The 20,569-nt window shown below is 37.5% G+C and overlaps 1 protein-coding gene across 2 annotated transcripts in view; it reads left to right on the top strand.

Annotated features, from left to right (window-relative positions):
• The window catches only part of LOC120766244 (soluble guanylate cyclase 88E), a 102,020-nt gene that overhangs the window by 70,293 nt on the left and 11,158 nt on the right, over positions 1-20,569 (top strand). The gene's annotated exons all lie outside the window — the stretch shown is intronic.

Below are 20,569 nucleotides of genomic sequence, written 5' to 3' on the forward strand. Positions count from 1 at the left end.
CATTTTATACTCGCGCATGATAAAGTGATAATCGAGATTTCATTATACGTCATTTACATATTTTTCAAATACCGTATTTTTGTAAAGTTTTATTCCGCTATCATCATTGGTTCCTAATGCATGTACTCGTATTATACGGAGAAGGCATCAGATGGAATTCAAAATAGCGTTATATTGGAAGAAGGCGTGGTTGTGAACCGATTTCACCCATATTTCGTACATGTCATCAGGGTGTTAAGAAAATATTATATACCGAATTTCATTGAAATCGGTCTAGTAGCACCTGAGATATGGTTCTTGGTCCATAAGTGGGCGAGGCCACGCCCATTTTCAATTTTTAAAAAGGCCTGGGTGCAGCTTCCTTCTGCAATTTCTTCCGTAAAATTTAGTGTTTCTGACGTTTTTTATTAGTCGGTTAACGCACTTTTAGTGATTTTCAACATAACCTTTGTATTGGAGGTGGGCGTGGCTATTATCCGATTTCTTCCATTTTTGAGCTGTATATGGAAATGCCTAAAGGCAACGAATCTATGGAGTTTGGTTGACATAGCTATAGTAGTTTCCGAGATATGTACAAAAAACTTAGTAAGGGGCGGGCCACGCCCACTTCCCAAAAATTGACGTTCACATATGTTCCCTCCCTAATGCGATCCTTTGTGCCAAATTTCATTTTAATATCTTTATTTATGGCTTAGTTATGACACCTTATAGGTTTTCGGTTTCCGCCATTTTGTGGGCGTGGCAGTTAGCCGATTTTGCCCATCTTCGAACTTAACCTTCTTATCGAGCCAAGGAATACGTGTACCAAGTTTCATCATGTTCTCAATTTTTACTCAAGTTACAGCTTGCACGGACGGATGGACAGACGGACGGACGGACAGACAGACATCCGGATTTCGACTCTACTCGTCACCCTGATCACTTTGGTATATATAACCCTATATCTGACTCTTTTAGTTTCAGGACTTACAAACAACCGTTATGTGAACAAAACTATAATACTCTCCTTAGCAACATTGTTGCGAGAGTATAAAAATGCTTTTTGACTGGTCTAGAGACCTAGTTGCTCGCCAAAAAAGGAGAGTTGAAAACTACAAGGTGCGTTCCATAGTAAACAGGACTTCAGAAAAAAACAGAACAAATGGTTTTTTCGGCAAAATAAATTTATTTTATTCAAAATAGTCTCCTTCTGCTTCAATACAGCTTTTTGCACGGTCCAAAAGCATGTCGAACCGGCTCATTGGCCGGTATGGCCGCCAGTATGCCGGTGCAATCCTTTTAAATGGCCTCTCCGTCTGCATAACGTTTTCCTTTCATAGGCAAATGCATTTTTCCGAAAAGGAAGAAGTCGCACGGTGCCATATCAGCTGAATACGGGGAGTGGTTAATGGTTAAAATGTGATTTTTGGTCAAATAATCGGTCACAAGCGTCAATCGATGAGAGCAATTTTTGGTCGTCAGTCAATTTGTGCGGAATAAACCGTGCACCTTTCGTAAGCCAAAATGTTCGGTCAAAATGCGATAAATCAATGTTTTGGAGATATTCAATTCCATTTACATGAATTTCAATGATGATTTGGGCTGATTTTTGATGAAGTCAAACTCAGTTTCGATGGAATTTCCGGAGATCACGGATTTTGATTGGCCCACATGTTGATCGTCATTTATGTCCTCACGACCACTTTGAAAACGTTGAAACCACTTACGCACTCTGCTACGGAATAGGCAATCAATGGCATAAACTTGTTTCTTGAATTAAAACGTTGCGGTAAAAGTTTTGCCAATTTTAAAACAAAATGTAACGTTGGCACTTTGTTCGAAGCGCATTTTCGCACCGATAACACAAACATACTTACACTTAAAACGCAATAACTTCACTTCCAATCAATGAAATGTCATGAAATTGTCACTGGAAAATCGATAAAGATAGCATATTCTAACGCACTAGTCGACATACAGGGTCCAGTACTTGAAGTGTAATTAAAAATGACATAAATTCGGTTTGGAAAATTATTTTTATTTATTTTGAAGTAGAAAATGTGAGAAAATAATCATAAGTTCAGGACCAATTCACTTTTGCTCGATATGACCACCTTTTGCTTTAACTATGGCCTTGAGACGGTCATAAAACGAATCGCAAGCTGCACGAATGTGACTAGCCGGTATTTTGGCCCACTCAAGGAGGCTTTCTTCAGCATCTCGAGACTGGTGTATTTTTACTTCGAACCTTGCTCTCCATAATGGCACAGAGATAATAATTCACTGCATGCGTATCTGGTGAACTCGATAGCCATTGTGTGGTCGTAATGAAGTTTGGAACGTTGTTTTTCTGCCATTCTTGGTTCACTCGCGCTTTGTGAGACGGTGCTGAGTCTTGTTGATAACGTCCATGGCTTGCGGCCGAAATGTTTGTTTGCCCACGGCTTCAAAGCAGCCTCCAGAACACTTTCCCGATAATACGTCACATTCACTTTGACGCCAGGCTCGATGTAAACAATTGAAGAGCGCCCATCTGCGTTGACAGCGGCCCAAACCATGGCGGGCGCTGTCTTCTGTTGGCCAACCGATGGCTTAGATTTTCGTATGAACGGTCGGTCAAATAAACCCTATCGTTTTGAGAGTTTACGAATTGCTCAATTGGAAAAATTTTTCCGTCAGAAAACACAATGTTCGGAATTTGACCGCTTTCGGCCAAGCGAAGCAACTGCTTCGCTCTTTCAAGTCTTACTTGTTGCTGCTTCGGTTTGAGATCATAGGCCTTTTGGAACTTGTAAGGCTTGACCTTGAGCTCATTTTTCAATATGCGTCGGATACTGCGGTCGGATATTTTTAGTTCTTTAGCCATTTGATTGGCACTTTGTCGTGGATTTCGCTCAAGTCGCTCCTTCACTTTCCGAACCATCTCACGTGACGTTGGCAGCCTTTTGATGACCACCTCATCATTGTAACGAGTGATGGTGCGATAAACAAAAACTTTATTCACATTAAGGTGTTTGAGCTCACGAACAATTGCTGGCTGTGATTTTCCAGCTAAATATAAAGCAATCACACTATTACGTTTGAATTCCATCGCTGATCACTTTTTTTGCGTTCACTTTTGGCAAACGGTTTTGTACACTTGTGAACAATACTCCGAACTGCCATTCAGCAATTTTATAAACAGCTGATTCTAATGCGACAGCTGCGCGAACGGTCTAAAGTTGGTTACACTTCGAGTGCCGGATATATATAGACGGCGCCACATTGGGGCGCTAGATTCAAAAAGTCCTGTTTATTTTGGAAAGCACCTTGTACTACACGAAATGTTTTCGATTTCGAATACACACACAAAAATTGAAAGTTACTTAAAATTCGTTAAAATTACTTCACTGCTGCAAAAAACATAAAAATGTTGATTGAGAAAAAAAAAATTAAGGTCTTCCCTATTAAATGACACAAATTGTTAAAAAATAAACATTAGCAATTCACAGACCTCGAAAAAAATTTCGAATTTTGCCCAATTCCTGCTCCTGCAACTTACCAAGATCAAAGCCGGGAAAACACCTTCAGGTGTTTACAAAACTTTATTTTAACAAGTAAGGAAGGGCTATTTCCGGGTATAACAGAACATTTCATAATCGTGGCCAAGCTAGTGAAATACCACAAGGTGCAAACCGTCAACCAGAGAAACGGAATCCTAGCAGTTTTATATGTACTCTATATAACTCCAATACTGGCCACCAAATTTGACATAAGGTTCGTTAGAGTAACGCAAGTAATTATATTATAATTAGTATTACTATTGGGAATTTAGGTAATGCATAGACGTTTTTACGTATTTTTGGCATTAAATTACATATACAAGTATATCCAATATTATACAATCAGTTAATTTTAACGAAAGTTTAAAGTTCTCATAAAGGCATATAAGAGACAGTATTGACCCGATTTTGTTTTATTTTTGCTAATACTACATGCAATTTAAAGACTTGTGACCAGAATGCTCACAAGGTTTCATCAGAGTTCTCCACATACAATCACCAATCATATGGAGTAAAGTCAGCCGAGTGTTAGAAAATCCGGATATTAGTTGTATGGCGGCTAGGTCAACTTTTCGCCAATTTTTAAGCACAAAGTCACACTGTTATACGAGTAAGTACAACCCGCTGTCTACTTTTTACTGAGATAACTCACGTTTTGAGCTATATATGCGGTATAAAGTCACCTGAAAGTTCGAAAATCGTTGAGTTAGATATATGGGAGCTAAGGGAAGTATTTAGCAGATTCAACCCATTGTGGACACATAGACTTACCAATATCAGGAAAGGATTCTCTATGCATTTCAAATATATATCTCAAACAGTGGCCGATATTTTCGATCAAAAGTCAAGTATAGGTCCTGGGGTCCAAATATTCGGCACCCAGGGGCTTGAACAGTTCAATCGCCCCGATTTAAAATTTAATGTGTTTGGCACATTTAGTTATTGATTTATCGCACTTTTCAACTTTTTAACAAAATCGTTATATAAGGAGTGGGCGGTTGTCATCTAATTTCACCTATTTTCACACTGTAGTAAGAAGGACCGAGAAGATTTGCCCTGTCCAAATATAAGACAAATAACTCGAATGGTTTGGAGAATATATACATTAAACCTATGAGGTCGCGTGCCAGGACCATTTTTTAAAGATTTTGAAATCACAACTGTCTGTTCTTAATGTAATTCGTTGTTTACAATTTTAAATTATTTTCTGTACTAATCTATATTTGGAATATAGGTTAGAATTTTTCACTGGATGACACGATCACAAGTGAAGGATTTATTACAATTTTACAACTGAAACTGTTTTGAGCTAATGAAAAGACATTTTATGCAAACAGAACAAGCAAGAGCTCAAGAACACTGTTACTTCTTTGTGTAAAAGTACAAAAATATAAATAAATATTATTTGAATGCCCGTGAGTTGATACATAATGGCATATTACGCTCTGGTTCCTCAAAGAATACAATGCATACTTTGCTGTCAAACATTTTTCTTTAATTTAAATTTTTTTCAGAAAACATTTGTGACTGCGTAGTCGCTGCGACCCAAAGGATGTTAAAGATATTCCGCTTCACAATTTACATGAGAAACAAATGTTCGCAATTTGTACATTTCATGAGGCACTTCACTCCACGCACTGAAACACATACACAAACAGTTAGTATTGCCAACTATCAACAAGGTTACATGAAGTTTTGCTCTAGAAACATGAAGATTCTTGTAATTTCCTCACAATTTCAAATAAATTCATTAATATATGCATAAGTTGATATTTGAAGAAGACAACTTTCACAAGAATATGCATACAGACAAATGTTGCAGTTTCACTGAAAGCATGCGAAAGTTGTTGAATAACTTGTAAATTGCTTGGTAAGTTGTACAACCACATTCTCCACCAACTATAACCGACTTTTGCTTCGCTCTGTGTGTGTGTGCATAGATTGTGACAAACGAAGCTAGGGGATATCCCTGAGATATATAGTATATGTACATATACTTGTATATATGTATATATGTTTTCACTGCGAATGCAAGCAGTTAAGTTGATTATGGCTCTATAGAGCAACAATGCATGGGCAGTAGCCGCTATTCATATATGTGTGTATGTGTATGTAGTATGTAAGTAGAATAAGCGCTATTCACCCACACCATAACAAGTCCTTACATATCAGTAGTCAACTGATAGTTCATCAGTATATCTTTTATTGTTATTATAACGCTATTTATTCACCACTAATTAAATTGAATTCAAGTGCTGCACTTCAAAGACTTCGGCCGAAGATGTCGCTGATGCTGTGTAGTCTGATACTGGGTGTTTCATGGAAAACGAATAAGTTAAGGAATGAAAATAATTTTGAAAAACTTCACATTTTCTTTATAAAAAAAAATATTTTTGATATTAGAAAATACTGCAGCTGATATAGCTTAGCTTTGGTGTTTTGCGATACCAGATAGAGTTCAGTCCAAGTACAAGAGGAGTAGTCATTCTTTAGGATGCCTGCGCTTGACGCGAATTTTTACAGACTCTGCGGCCTCACTATCGATACCGCCTCCAGTGTATCATGCCGTGGGAATCCCAGATATTTACGGTGTAGTCTTGCCAATGCGGGACAAGTGCACAAGAGATGCTCCATTTTTTCCGTGGAGCCCTGCCCTGGACATTCGCTGCAGTCTTCTCGTTCTGTCAGCCCTATCCTGCGTGCGTGTGTCGCCACCAGACAGTGACCAGTTAGTATTCCCATCATGTTCTTACAATCTCTTCTATCGATTCAATAGGAATTTTTTGTATTTCCGATCTACTATTTTGCACATGACTTTTGTAGTCTTGCACCGAGGTAACTCGTTCCATCGTGTTTTGATTTTCTTTACAATGCATAGGTTTCCCAATGTTTATCACGTTTTCGGATGTTAACCGTACACCATTCTTGGCAATCTCGTCGACTACTTCTGGCAACGCTTTTTATTGCTGGCCTCCTTCCCAAGACACTTCTGGCCGATATGCGATACGAGGTTACTGCTTTGATTGCTGTTTGGCTGTCCACGTAGATGTTGACTCTGGAATTGCCTGCAGGTGCATTTGAGGCCAGTTTCGCTGCTTTTGCAATAGCATAGACTACTGCTTGAAATACAGTGGTCCGGGAACTTAAGAGGGTGCCTTATGCCTAAATCTGGATAGTATATTCCCGCACCAACTTCATTGTGTATTTTCGAGCCATCCATACATATGCGCGTACCTTTACGCCAGCCATCTTTTTCTATGTTTACTTTGAACCAACTTTCCGAGTTGAAAAGTGGGATCATGTAGTGGGGGTTTTCCCAGCCGCCATTACCCACCAAACTATATGTAAATTGTCTTGCAGCCAGTAGTCGTCTCTCCGAATTTGCTGCGCAGTTTTCAGCGAAGAGGTCTATAGGTGGCAGGTAGAATACCAGTTTAAGAGTTTGGAGTTGTTTTTAAAACTCCTGTACGCACTGCGCAGCGAGCCTTGGAAACCGTTCCATTGGCTTCCGGTAGATGGATTTCCGTACGCCTGCTCACCATACTACTGCAGCGTGGAGCAGAATTGCTCTTACAATAGCTGTGTAGCGCCAGTTCATGAGAGAGGGAGAGAACCCTTAGGTTGTGCCGAGCATCTACACGCATTTAAAGCATTGCTAGCTTTCCTCACTTTTTCTTTAACGTTGTGGTTCCACAGCAGTTTTCTGTCCAAGAGAGAAAGTTGTATCTCATTTATCGAAGAGAATTTTGTGCTTTCTTGTGGACACAAGAAGATCCATTTTCTCCGAGTTCAACCCCAGACCCGTTTGTAGTGCGCAATAAAGTATTAAAAGTGGTGGTCAGAATACTGCTAATGGTCTGTAGACACCTACCCGTTATTAAGATAGCAATATGCACTATACATCTTAGTGGAATTGCCTACCAAGTTCCTTAGCAGCTTATTCAACACTAAAGTCCATAGAAGCTTAAAATAGTCCACCTTGCGGACTAAATCTACAGACTTTCTTGGTCATTTTAGCGCCATTCCATTCTGCGATCAAAGAGCTTCTGATCCAGCGTTGTATAGCAAGATCAACACCTTTTGACTGGATACTGTTCAGAATAGATTCCGTAGAGACGTTATTGAACGCTCCAGAAATATCCAGGAATGTTCCAAGTGCGTATTTCTTACATACTGAAAACTGCACGCTGACTAGATCTTCTAATGAGTTGTGGCAGTTGTCCGTCCACTCTCCGCTAGTTTTGTGAATTAGACCGGGCGAGGTGGGCTTGTGGATAATATTTTTCTAAGTCTCATCACCTCGTGGTTCTTTTCAAATTCACTACAAAAGTTTTTCCAGGATTCTCGCTTTGTCCTGCGCACCAACTTTTTGTAGTCTCTTAGAAGATCTTTATTTTCGTTCCAAGAGTCCTCGCTTTCTACTAGCTTAGCCGAGTTGAAGCATTCCCATACTTTGCCCTTATCCAACTCTTCATGTGAAACGCCTTTAATATGACTTTATTGACCATTTAGAAAGATGACAGTTGGTAAGGAGCCTAATTTTAAAAATATTCGCACTTTTTGAATTTAATTTCAATTCATAAAAAGTAAAAATTCCAAGCTTCCTCTGCTGACACCCTTTTGATACCAGCAACATTTCATACACTTTCTTAGAATAGCGCAACAGACTGCTCAATTTGTTCTCCAACAACAGCAGCCAACCGTATACATATACATTTATATTTCTCAGTGTCACCTCAACAAAATGCTCTTCAAACAAGCTTAACACCCTCTTGAACTCAACTGCACATTTTAGAATTTGTACACAGTTCGCTTAAAGATACCGTTAGTCAAGCATGAATTTATTCTGCCATGAGGGGTTAGTGAAGTTCTACGCACAATAAAATAGTAATAATCAAGAATTTAAGTTGCTTAAGGTTTCTTCGCTTTCATAGCTAAGTGTGAACTAATGCACTCTTGAATACATAAACAATTATGTATTCGTTTATGTATCTGCTATTAAATATATACGAACGTCTTTTCGTTCAGTTCTTTAATAATTCTACTAAGTATTTACTAGTTTGTTTGCTCCACTTTAAGCTTTATCTTGATCTGTTATTATTCTGCGCTTTGTTTAACTTTCCGCTCGTTAATTGTCTACGCCTCGAGCACGTCTCGTCTCTATGATGTGCAAAAAGCTGTTTTCCTTCACGCCGATTTAAAAGTAAATCGCAATTGGTTTTCTCGCATCGTTTTGCCTCGTTGCGCTCAAGCGGCAAACAAATTTGTCAATTATTTCTTCATACGTAATTTGATCTGGTTTCTGCTTCATTGATATCTTAAGGAAATCTGAGCTGAGTTCAAAGCGAATTGTTGCGAGCTAAACATAACTTTAATTTAATTAAGAGGTTACATTTGATTTCTCTGGTTCAAATAACATAATTTTATTCATTACTTTCAATAATTTTGCTGGAATAAAGTTTTAGTGTCTATAACTAACTAGCCCAGGATGAATCAAGCCAATTTTTGGCTACCCTGTTTTGATATGAACCGTATTCCACAGGGAGTGTTCTGCATCGACCGGAACAAATGAAATCAGAAGAGGGCAAGATCTGCGCTATAAGGCGATAATTGATTTACCAAGTTGGCCAGGTTCAGTTATAACTTTTTGCGTTTAAAATTGCCGTAATAGATACACTTTTTATCACCAGTCGCAATACAATACTAAAACGAAATCTAATTCAACGTCTCTTGACTTCATATGATATGACATATGATGACCAATTTTCTTGTTTTTGCATGTTCGGAAATGGCTGCTTGAGTGATTTTCAAAGATACTGCGAGCTGAGCTCATCTTTTGTTTGAGAAGAGTTTCAGTTCTTCAACTTGGAACTTTTTTGGCCGCCCAGGATGTGCTTTGTCTTACAATAGAAAAGAATCACATTTAAATCTTGCGAGCCACTTTTAGCATGTTCTCTCATCTATAGAATGGTCCTCATAAACTTCCACCAAAATAGGAATACTTTCGGCTGAGATTTTTCTCATAGTAGCCAATACAAATTTGCATAGACGTTTAATTTCAACTGCCGCCTGTTTGGCGAAATTTCTGAAGGTATCCCAAGTGTTTAAGTCTTGACCTTCCAAACGTGGGACAGTCAAGAAGGAAGTGTTGAGTTGTTTCCACCTCATCTTCTTCTACATATACAGCTTCTGTAAATGGCGTCTGGTACGATTCCCAACCTTACAGCATGGATCCGAATATGGTAATGACCTGTTAAAATCCTCACAATTAGGAAGAGGCTGGCACTACTTAGCCTTAACAGCAGATATACTGCTACCTTAATACACGCAACCTGGACTTGAACCCAGCGCAGTCGGGAACCCAGTTCAGTCCTGCAATAATCAGGAATTTTGAAACTGGCGTTGATGGAGAGCTCCTGACAGTAAGCATCTCCACCAACCTGCCCCCCGAGCTTTGACCCATCCATAAAGAAGCTCACGGTCGCTCTCCTCCAACGGCTTCTTCCATTCAGAGCTCTTTTGTCGGTTCGCCGCCAGACTTCGGTTTGACGACTCCATGATTTAAGTGATCCGGTATAAAGTCGAAATATGTGAAGATATCCGAGTGTCTTAAAAGAACCTAGATTCTCTGAGTCTGATAGCCATACACCTTCCGACGATGTCCACGAGGAACAACATTGAAACAATGGAAAAATAATCAAATTACGCCACAACATTTTCAATTTCACGAGTATAATTATAAATCGAATATATTAATAACAAAGTAAAAATTTTGCCGACATTTAAATTATGGTAGAAGGGCTTACGATTGCCGAACAGGCGCAATTAATGTTTACATACAAAAATAAGTAACTAAATTCGCAAATTTTTAATAGATTTTCAGAAATTTTTGCTTAAACCTTTGACTGAACTAATTAGTTTATCTAATACTTAGCGAACTAAAAATACTTTAGTCAAATCCCTTGTCTACACAACCAGTAAAGTACAGATCTACGCAATGCTTACAGACATTTATAAACGTAATTGGCTTTTGTGTATTTAAGTGTATTGAAGATTCAAAATTCTTAAACATGCTGCAGCCGCCCGGACGCCTAAATCATTTATTAGCTGTAAAGTAAATATTTCTTTTGCCACAAATACACAGGCACTTGACGCCATTGGCTATGCTTCTTTATAAGAAAAATGCTTCGACACTTAAGTGTGTGAGTGTTTGGCTCTCCACATCTGTTTACAGTTTAAATTCGGGTAATATTGCCGACTAACAGACGAACTCTTAATGCAACTGAACTGGTGAATGTTGTTGAATTTTAAGGTCATCGATTTGGCGCCTTCGGTTTTGGTGTGAGAATTCAATGTTTTCATTTAGTTTAGCAGGAAGCATTTGTTTTGCATTGCTCGCCGTTTATTTTTGTATTCTTTACTTTATGTAACCTACATTTCCGGCTGACTTGAATTTCATCAATTGGAAACGTAAAACGGTTTGCAGAATCCGCCAAACTGATTACATAATCAAACCAAGTGTTACCGCTATCCGCTTGTATTGATTTAAAAAGAAAATAAATAGCAAAGGGGCACAATTCTATTAGCCGACCAAAGGCAAGAGCTTCCTGACAATCACAAAAGCATTCACAACAAAATGTTGCACAGATAGGCAAACAACGCAACGGTAAAGTATACTTGACAGAAGGTTGTCTTGTGCCTATGAAGCCGCCAGCTCTAACTGAACTCTTCTGTGCTTGGCATTTTAAGTGGCTGACAGACATTTCTCATCAGCTGTGGCACATTTCGATGTAAAGATGTTGTTAACACTGTTGCTTTATTGTGTATATGTGTATGTACAAGCCTGCTGGCGAATAATTTAACAGCAGCTTTTCACTTCTTGAGGCAGAAATAGAAATGTAGCAACAAATAAAGAACATAAGTCACTTTCGAGCAACAAATCGCACTCAGATCATTTATCTAATTCGGCAAGGGAAAAAATGAAGTCATTTCATGTAAGGAGCATATGTTATACGTTTGAGGCGATTTTTTTAGTAAAAAGTTATACCACAAATGAAATTTAAAAAAATAATAAAACACATAAAACAGAGACACGTGAAGTTTTTCATATTATTATTCGATTTGAGCCAGAATTTGCATTCAACAGATTTCCGATTGTTCATACACCCCCGTTTTCAAAACTACTTTTCAAATAAAGAAGATTTATTAACAATTGGGATATGACTGAGCATCTTTTTCGTAAAGAAAATCCAGCTTGTAACTGTAGCTTTAAAGATTGCTACCATATTTACCAAATTTTGGCATCTCCTACTTTTTTTCGTCGCCATAAGTCAAACCTCTTCAGCAAAGAACATGTGAGTTGTTGCCTGATTGCAGTGAACGCTTAGGAGAAGTAAATATGTAGATAGTAATGTAAAACAATGTTTTCTGTCTAAGAAGAGTATTTTATTTTTTCATAATTTCTTACGAAAATGCAAAAATGTTTCCCAAATAATACCGAGAAATGTAAAACCGACTGTCGAGAGAACATATTGTAAACTTTTAATAAGTGTGAGATATACTAAAACTCATTCTAAATTTGTACTTAGCATATTATTTAGAGCAACACTTAAATTTGAAGTGGGAGAGCATACAAGGCAATTAATCATTACAAGCTTGGCATACACCGAAACTTAAAAAAAAAACAAATGTCGCTCATACGCCATGTCATAGCTGTTATACGAGTTTGTAGCTAAGGAATGAAAAGTATTTTTTTATGAGCATAAAATATACAAAAAATTTAACATTAACTAATATTTTTCAAAATAATTTCGAATATTTTTATTAATATTAAATATCATCATATTTTTTATTCTTTATTTATTATTTTTTTTATCATTATATTTTTTTCTCCTAAATTTTAAAGTCCTCTTAATATTAAATAGCTGTTGAGGCTACAGAAACGAAATTTGTGTAATTAGTAAAAAAAATATACCGTATATTGTTATCTAACCAAATTTAAATTTTCTTTTAGTAAAAAAAATCAATTAACCACAAGTGCAACAATGGCACAGTATAATATATTTCCAATCCTCGAAACAGTTGTTAAATTCCATTTCCGGAATAGCCTTCAATGCGCGTAGTGATTCACGTTTAATGGCTTCAGTTGACTCAAAACGCTTCCCCCGCAGCGGTCGTAGGAGTTTGCTGAATAACCAGAAGTCTAACGGAGCTAAATCAGGGGAATACGGTGGTTGCTTTTGTTGTTTGACCGCTCGGAATGGAGTTCGAAGGGCATCACAACTCGATAATCGAAGAAAACTGTCAATATTTACTTGATTTTTGACCTGCTTTGACGTGGTTTCTTTAGCTTGGGCTCACATTTACCACGATGTTTGGCCGATTGCTTATGTGTTTCCGAGTCGTAATAATAGATCGAAGACTCATCGCCAAACATGACATACTGGTTGCCGGAAAGCATTGTTTCACAGACTTTAAAGCGCCGTTACTTTTGCTTACATTTTTCTTGGCTCAAATGATCTTTCGAAATCGTTTTCACAGCTTCTTCCGATATTCCGATGAAGCCTATGATTGACGTGTTAATCTTCAGTTGATGTTGACGGTCGTCCTGGACGTGGGTTGTCGTCAACCAGTTCTCTACTCTATTTGAATAATTTGTAGCAATCAAAACCACTTGCTCGCGACAAAAAAATTTCACCAAAGGCCTTTTCAAATATTCTGAACGTTTTGGCAACAGAAATTTGATTCCACACACAAAATTAAATGGAACTTCTTAGTTGAATAATTTCGCACATCGTAAAAATCGCCGAATGCACTTTAAGTACTTCATAAAGACAACCGCATACTAAAAAATAATGATTATTTTGATATGATATTTGGCACAGATGCGCTGACAGTCATACCATCCTAGAAAAAAAATTATTTGGACGAATGGATTTTCGCACGAAATTTAAATTAAAAAGTCTTACTATTTTTTGCCCACAGGAGTAAATCAAGCTGAAAATGGAAGCAAACCCAATTTGAATGATTGAATGCCATTAAACTTTACTTATTACTTTTGTAATATGCATAAAGCTATCGAATTGCAAACAATATTTATGCATACAAATTTGGCGTGAGTTTATACAAATGTACTCAGACAGCTGATAATGTTTAAGAGCTTAAAAAATTTGTTTCTTAATGAGAGAGTATTTATTTCTTCAATTTTAAATTGTACACCTAAACCATTTTTTATCAAATTCATGCGGTCAGCATTTTTGAATTGACTTATATTTTCGTCCCAGTCTGAAAAAATATATTAAAAATTATTAAATATCCATTATATATTGAAACTTCGGCTGAAAAGTATGATTTTGGCCGACTTCGAAATTAATAATATGTTTATAATAGCGATTGCAATTCCCACTTATGCTCAAATTTTAGCAAAAAAAAAGTTACTTCACCGAAAACAAGATTTAAATGCAAAAAATATGAAAAAGATTGTCAGGGATGATGGATCAAAGAAGTATAATAAGGTAACAACTAAATATATTTTTCTAAAACAAAAACAGAAAATTTTGCTTTCCTGTTCAATATCCCTATTACTTTTAATATTAATTTATATTTATTAAAAAAATGTAGAAGAAAAATAATTCACGAACTAAATATCAACATCATCTGATCTCCTAATTATCCAACATTTGATTGATTTTCCATTGATTTGCCAAAATACAAAGACAAAGTTCAACAACCTGCTCGAATCAACATTGAAATTATTACAACTTCTTTATATACAAGTCCTGTAACTAAATGCGTATGCTATCTACAATTCATGTATACCCAATTCCCTTTACGTGGGCGTATTTAATAAGTAATGACTACATCTAGCGATTGCTATTAAAGCTGCTGATTTATGTGTGAATAACTGCCCAATGGCTGTATAAATAGATAAATTGTCTACAGCAGAGATTTAATAGCAATACTTATCTCGCTGTTTAGTGTTTTTTATTTAGTTATGGTCGGTATTTACCCCAAGCAAATGCTGCAAACATTCCAATGGACTTCAAAGGCAATGCATTGAATATATACATATACATACATATATATATATATAGATAAGTGTGTACAGATGTACCAATTGACCTTGATTTCTGTTAATACGGTAGCTTAATTGATTTGTCTGCGCAGTTCTTATTGTAGTGATGACACTGGTAACTGGAATAAAAAAAAGTTGTACATGGCGTATACGTTACGCAGCGTTAAAATGCAGGCGTTGTACATGGCGTATGCTTAACATATACTAATATGGTCTACTAACGTGGGAAGAGATGTATTTATTTATATTTCTTTATAAGTTTTATTATTTATTTATTTATAAATTGTTTACGCAGTACTTTAACTATAAAATTAATTTTTTTTTTTCATTGTTTTCTTTGTTTTCATTATCTTACCTCGCTTTTGAATATCATATTGGAAGATAATTCATTAACGTCTGCACACATAATTGACGTTGAAGCACAAACAATTCAATATTTACATAACGAATCATTTCTGTTGACATATTAATGGCTGCTCTTCAAGTTGCCTTGTTATTTGCACTTTCTGCGCGCCTGCAACGGAACGCGATACAGCAACTGACACTGTCGCCAGCAGAAATGGTTTAATTAAATCAAGCGATTGAGTAAGACTGAAAAGAAATATATTGCACCATGACAGATTTTCATTAATCGGATGGAAGGTACAAAGTGGCAATATGACACTTTTTGAAATGTAATGAAACTTACAACAGTGCATCAGGTCAATAAGTATTTTCACATAAGAAGAGCAGTAAAACTAATTTAATTAGTAATTCAACTTACAAATATGCAATTGTGACGGTTGAAGGAAACATTTTTTACAAATTTAATTAGGTTTCTTGAAATGTAACTTATTCAGAGGCCTAAAGAGATTATGGTTTCAACTTATATAATAAATGACTTTTGGACTTTATAATACTTGTATTCACGTTAATTTTTCAGAATATGACTAACAACTCGATCTGAAGTATTAAATATATTTTCAAAAAAATTTCAATACTTTTGTCTTTTAATTTATGAGTATATAACACATACATAGCTTCCTTTAATTCCCATTGGGGAGCAGGGTCTATAATAATGAATATATAAAGGTAACCAGAAAGTTGAAAATTGTTATATTGTGTATATAGGTAGGTTTGGACCAGAATCGTCGACTCTTGGCATTAAACTTAAGCAAATTTTAGAAAATCTTTCGATGGTTTTATAGATTATGTTCTATGGAGTCTTTGTGTGTGGTGCACTAGGGTCCACTCCAACCATGGCACTTAACGCCATTTTGAACATAGTGTTCGTAGATATTGCCGGCTATTAGACTCAAAGAATCTGGTTTCTTAAAAGAACGCGTATCTAAACACTCGGATATTCTCACACACTTTGACTTCATACCGGATCACCTAGATCATGGAGTCGCTAAACCAAACTCTGAGGGCTCCTTCTCTGCCCATATACCGACGAGGAAGCTATGGTTGGGAAGAAGCCGTTGGAGGAGAGGGGCAGTGAGTTTCTTTACGGATAGGTCAAAGCTTGGCGGGAAGGTGGGTGGAGAGGCTTACTGGCAAGAGCTCTCTATCAATCTATCTAGCTTCAGACTTCCTGACTATTGCAGTGCCTTTCAAGCCGGCGTTGCAGCCATTAAGGGTGCAGTAGATCTGCTGCTCCGGAGTAAAACCTCCTTTAGAGAAGTGACCATTCACTCAGATAGCAGAGCGGAGATACGAGTACTAGCCTTGAACTCATTTACAGTGCGTTCAGGGTTGGGCGAGGTGTGCCTAACCTCGATAGCAATAGCATCGAGTGTCTTTGTGACAAGACTGGTATGGGTGCCGCGACATAGCAGAATCGTAGGAAATTGTAAAGCTGATGAGCTAGCACCCTAAAACCCCTATCGTTAAAATAGGAGCGGGTCGGTGCTTCCATATCCTCTTGTGTTATACTACTAGATAGCTGGGTTTCGCGGAAGCTTGGTCAGCGCTTGCCCACCATCGGTACTTACGCTGTAACAAATGCCTTTTGGCCCAAGATGGATGGCAGGAGATATAGTTATCTATTTACCCTCAGTAAGGCTAGCCTCTCCCTAGGCTTTTAGCAGGCCAGTGCTTTATTGGCGTCCATGCTGTAAGGTTGGGGATCTTACCAGATGCCATTTGCAGAAGCAGTATGAAAGAAGATGAGGTAGACACAACTCAACACTTCCTTCTTGACTGTCCCCCGTTCGAAAGGTCACGACTTAAATACTTGAGATACCTTCAGATATTTCGCCGAACAGGCGGGAGTTGCAATTAAGCGCCTATACAAATTTGTATTGGCTCTAACCTAACCTAATGGTTTTATGAACTAGATCAATATAAATTCAGTCATATTCGGCATCTAAGATCTATTACGGTCCTACTTCAAACAATTTAAGATGATTTCAGCAAATTCAACTCTTTGAGTGCAAAGCTTAACATCTTGAAACCCCACATGACTCATTGCCATATTCAAAATAGAACCTGTTTCTTTGAATTACTTAATTTATCATACTTGTCAATTTAGGCGCTTTTAAATTCTGGACACAAATCACAAAAATGAAAAATTTATCACCCATTAACTGCCTCAAGTGAAATAGGAATCGCTTCATCATTCTTACCTTAATTATTGTGTGCGATCTAAATTATTTTCACAGATCGTATGTTGATTTTTCCTAAATCACTTAGACTGCTTTTTGGATTGTGACATCAAATATAAAGTGAGATTTTTACTTATTCTATTATATACTTTCGGTTGCAATACGTTTTAGAAATATATACCGTTTTAGTTAAGGGTGACATTCACATAAAGACGGTTTAAAAAAATGGGTGCATAAAATATAGCCTCTGCAAGCTATAAAAATTAAAAAACAAACAAATTAATGAATAAATAACATATAAGGAATATATAACTAATGTAAATATATGTCAGTATTGCAAGAAAAGTGATTTTTAAGGTTTAAAAAATCAGCACGATTGGGATAAATAGTGGTGAAAATTGTATCATGAAAGTACAACCTAAACACTTAAAAAATGGCTGTTTTGGTTTGCAAGTAATATATTTCTACTTTATCTCCTGCGAAATTTTGATGGAAAACATTATTATATTAGGAAACAAACAATAACTTTATATCAAAATTCAAAAACGGCTTTCCAATGGCAAAAGCACAGAAATTTCTAAAATATTGATAAAATAAGTTTTTTGTTTTTAAAACAATATTTATTGAAAACAAAAAAGATATTTTTTGTGGAGTTGCGTATCTTCTACTTTATTGGCATAGACACCGCTTATGTGATTATAGTCGAATTAACAACAGTGCGCCAGTCGTTCTTCCTTTTCGCTGTTTGGCGCCAATAGCAGATTCCAAGTGTGTCCTATTCCCCCTGGTCTTTCCAAGGGAGTGGAAATCTTCTTCTGCATCACCCTGTGGGTACTGCGTCGAATACTTTCAGAACTAGAGTGCTTTCATTCATTCGGTACGACATGACCTAGCCAGCGTACCTGCTGTCTCTTAATTCGCGGAACTACATATGTCAATGTCGTCTATAACTCATACAGATCATTTTACATCGACTGCAATATTCGCCAGTGCTTTATTGGTGTTCATGCTGTAAGGTTGGGGATCTTACCAGACGCTATTTGCAGAATCTTTCTAACAAAAACTCGTAACGTCGACTCATCAGATATTGATCTCGCCTATGCTACCGCACCACATAGCAGGACGGGATTAATGAGTGACTCATAGAGTTTGATCTTTGTTCGTCGAGAGAGGACTTTACTTCTCAATTGCTAACTAGTCCGAAATAATAACTTTTGTCAATAGTCTGCGTTGGATTGCGGGGCTGACATTGTTGTTGGTGTTAACACTGGTTCCAAAATAGACAGAATTATCTACGACTTCGAAGTTATGATGGTCAACAGTGACGTCGGAGCCAAGTCGCTTGTATGACAGGAGATATTTCGTCTTGCCTTCGTTCATTACCAGACTCATTTGTTTCGTTTCCTTATAAATTCTGGATAAAGCAGAATTAACAGCGCGGTTGTCAATATTATCGTCGCTCGCTACGGTCTTATAGAAGATGGTACATGGTACCTACCAAGAGCAGATTGAAGAAGTCGCACGAAAGGAAGTCGCCTTGTCTGAAACTTCGTTTGGTTTCGAACGGCTCGGAGAGATTCTTCCCGATCCTGATGGAGCTTTTGGTGATGCTCAACGTCAGTTTAGACAGCCGTATTAGTTTTGCGGGGATACCGAATTCATATATCGCGACATAAAGGCAGCTTCTTTTCTTTTTCTTCTTTTCGTGCTGTCAAAAGCAGCTTTGGAATTGACAAGGAGGTGGTGCGTGTTTCAAAGGTCTTTTTTTCAAGGGTCTCTTCCGAGATTTGGCGCATGGTGAATATCTGGTCGGTTGTTGATTTACCAGGCCTAAAGCCACACTGAAAAGGTCCAATCAGTTTGTTGACGGGTAATCTTTCATACAGTATGATGAATAGAGTCTTATAGGCAATGTTAAGGAGACTTATCCCACGGTAGTTGGCAGAGATTGTGGGGTTTCGGCAGAGCACACTTAAATTCCAATCTCTGGGCATGCTTTCGTCCGACCATATTTTACAAGGAAGCTTATGCATGCTCCTTATGAATTCTTCACAGCCGTATTTGAATAGTTCGTCCGACAATCCATCAGCCCCCACCGCTTTCTTGTTCTTCAGACGAGTAATTGCTATTCGGACTTCTTCATGGTCGGGCAATGGAACGTCTGCTCTATCGGCTTCGATTGGGGAGTCGGGTTTACCATTTGCAGGTGCTATGCTTTCACTGCCATATAGCAGGCTGGAGAAGTGTTCCCTCCATAATTTTAGTGTGCTCTGAGCGTCCGTCACTAAATCACATCTGGGGGTTCTACAAGAACATGCTCCGGTCTTGGAAACTTTCTGTTACTCACCGCATCATTTCGTAGAGTTTTCGGGCATTATCCCTGTCGCTCAGCTTATCAAGCTCTTCGTACTCAAGCAGAACTCTTCAGTTCTCGGTATCTATCCCATCCCCCACGTGTTATGGTCGATTGTAACGTTGCGTGCTAAGCAGTCTGCTTTCTCTCCACTGCGACACTACACTTCTTATCGTACCAATGGTTTCATTTACAGCTGTTTTGGTTGCAGCTTCTCGACGTCGAACCTTCCTTGTGTTTGTTGACGATATTAAAACACTGAAGTCGTGTCTTCGGTCTATCACAACATAATCGATCTGGTTGGTGGCTTTTCGATCCGGAGACAGCCAGGTAGCTTGGTGAATCTAGAAGTCGGTCAGCCTCAACCCATTTAGGACTGTTACATCATGGGGCTGAATTTACCGACCGTCGCTAAGCACCATCCATTTCGAGGTTTCCTATGATTTTAAAGAGAAAACACAGAAATTTCAATTTTAATGGGTAATGTTTATTTTCATTCGAAAGCACATTCTTTGGAATTCATTTTTTAAAGTTTATCTCTTTCAAATGTTGGTCGCGGCTATGTTTCAGATGATTCATCCGTTGAGTCCAATTTTCGATGACTTGTTCGAGGATTTCGACTTGTAACTGGCAAATGACACGCGTGATGTTTTGCTCCAAGGCCTGAATCGAAGCGGGATTGTCCGCATAGACTTTAAACTTTAAATATTCCGACAGGAGGTATAACGGTGTGATATCAAATAATCTAACGATGATATAAAAAATCTCAATAGCAACATATTCCAAGAGTATTAAAAAGATCTGTCTTAAAATTATCACACCTCAGCCGTTAATATCTTTCGTTGCAGACTTTTCTCTAAAGCGTTCAATGTTCTACAAAATCTATGAAGCGAGATATTGTTTCAAGTAGTTGGAAGCGAGATTTAAATTTGTCTATCTGATAAAATGAAGTTACAATTAAGAGCTCATACATGGAAAGACTTTTCTAGAGGTGTCTAAGAAGCCATTTTTCATAAAACCAACACTTAACATCTGT

The sequence above is a fragment of the Bactrocera tryoni genome, chromosome 1 (assembly GCF_016617805.1).
Source record: "Bactrocera tryoni isolate S06 chromosome 1, CSIRO_BtryS06_freeze2, whole genome shotgun sequence".
In the NCBI taxonomy this organism is placed as follows: domain Eukaryota; kingdom Metazoa; phylum Arthropoda; class Insecta; order Diptera; family Tephritidae; genus Bactrocera; species Bactrocera tryoni.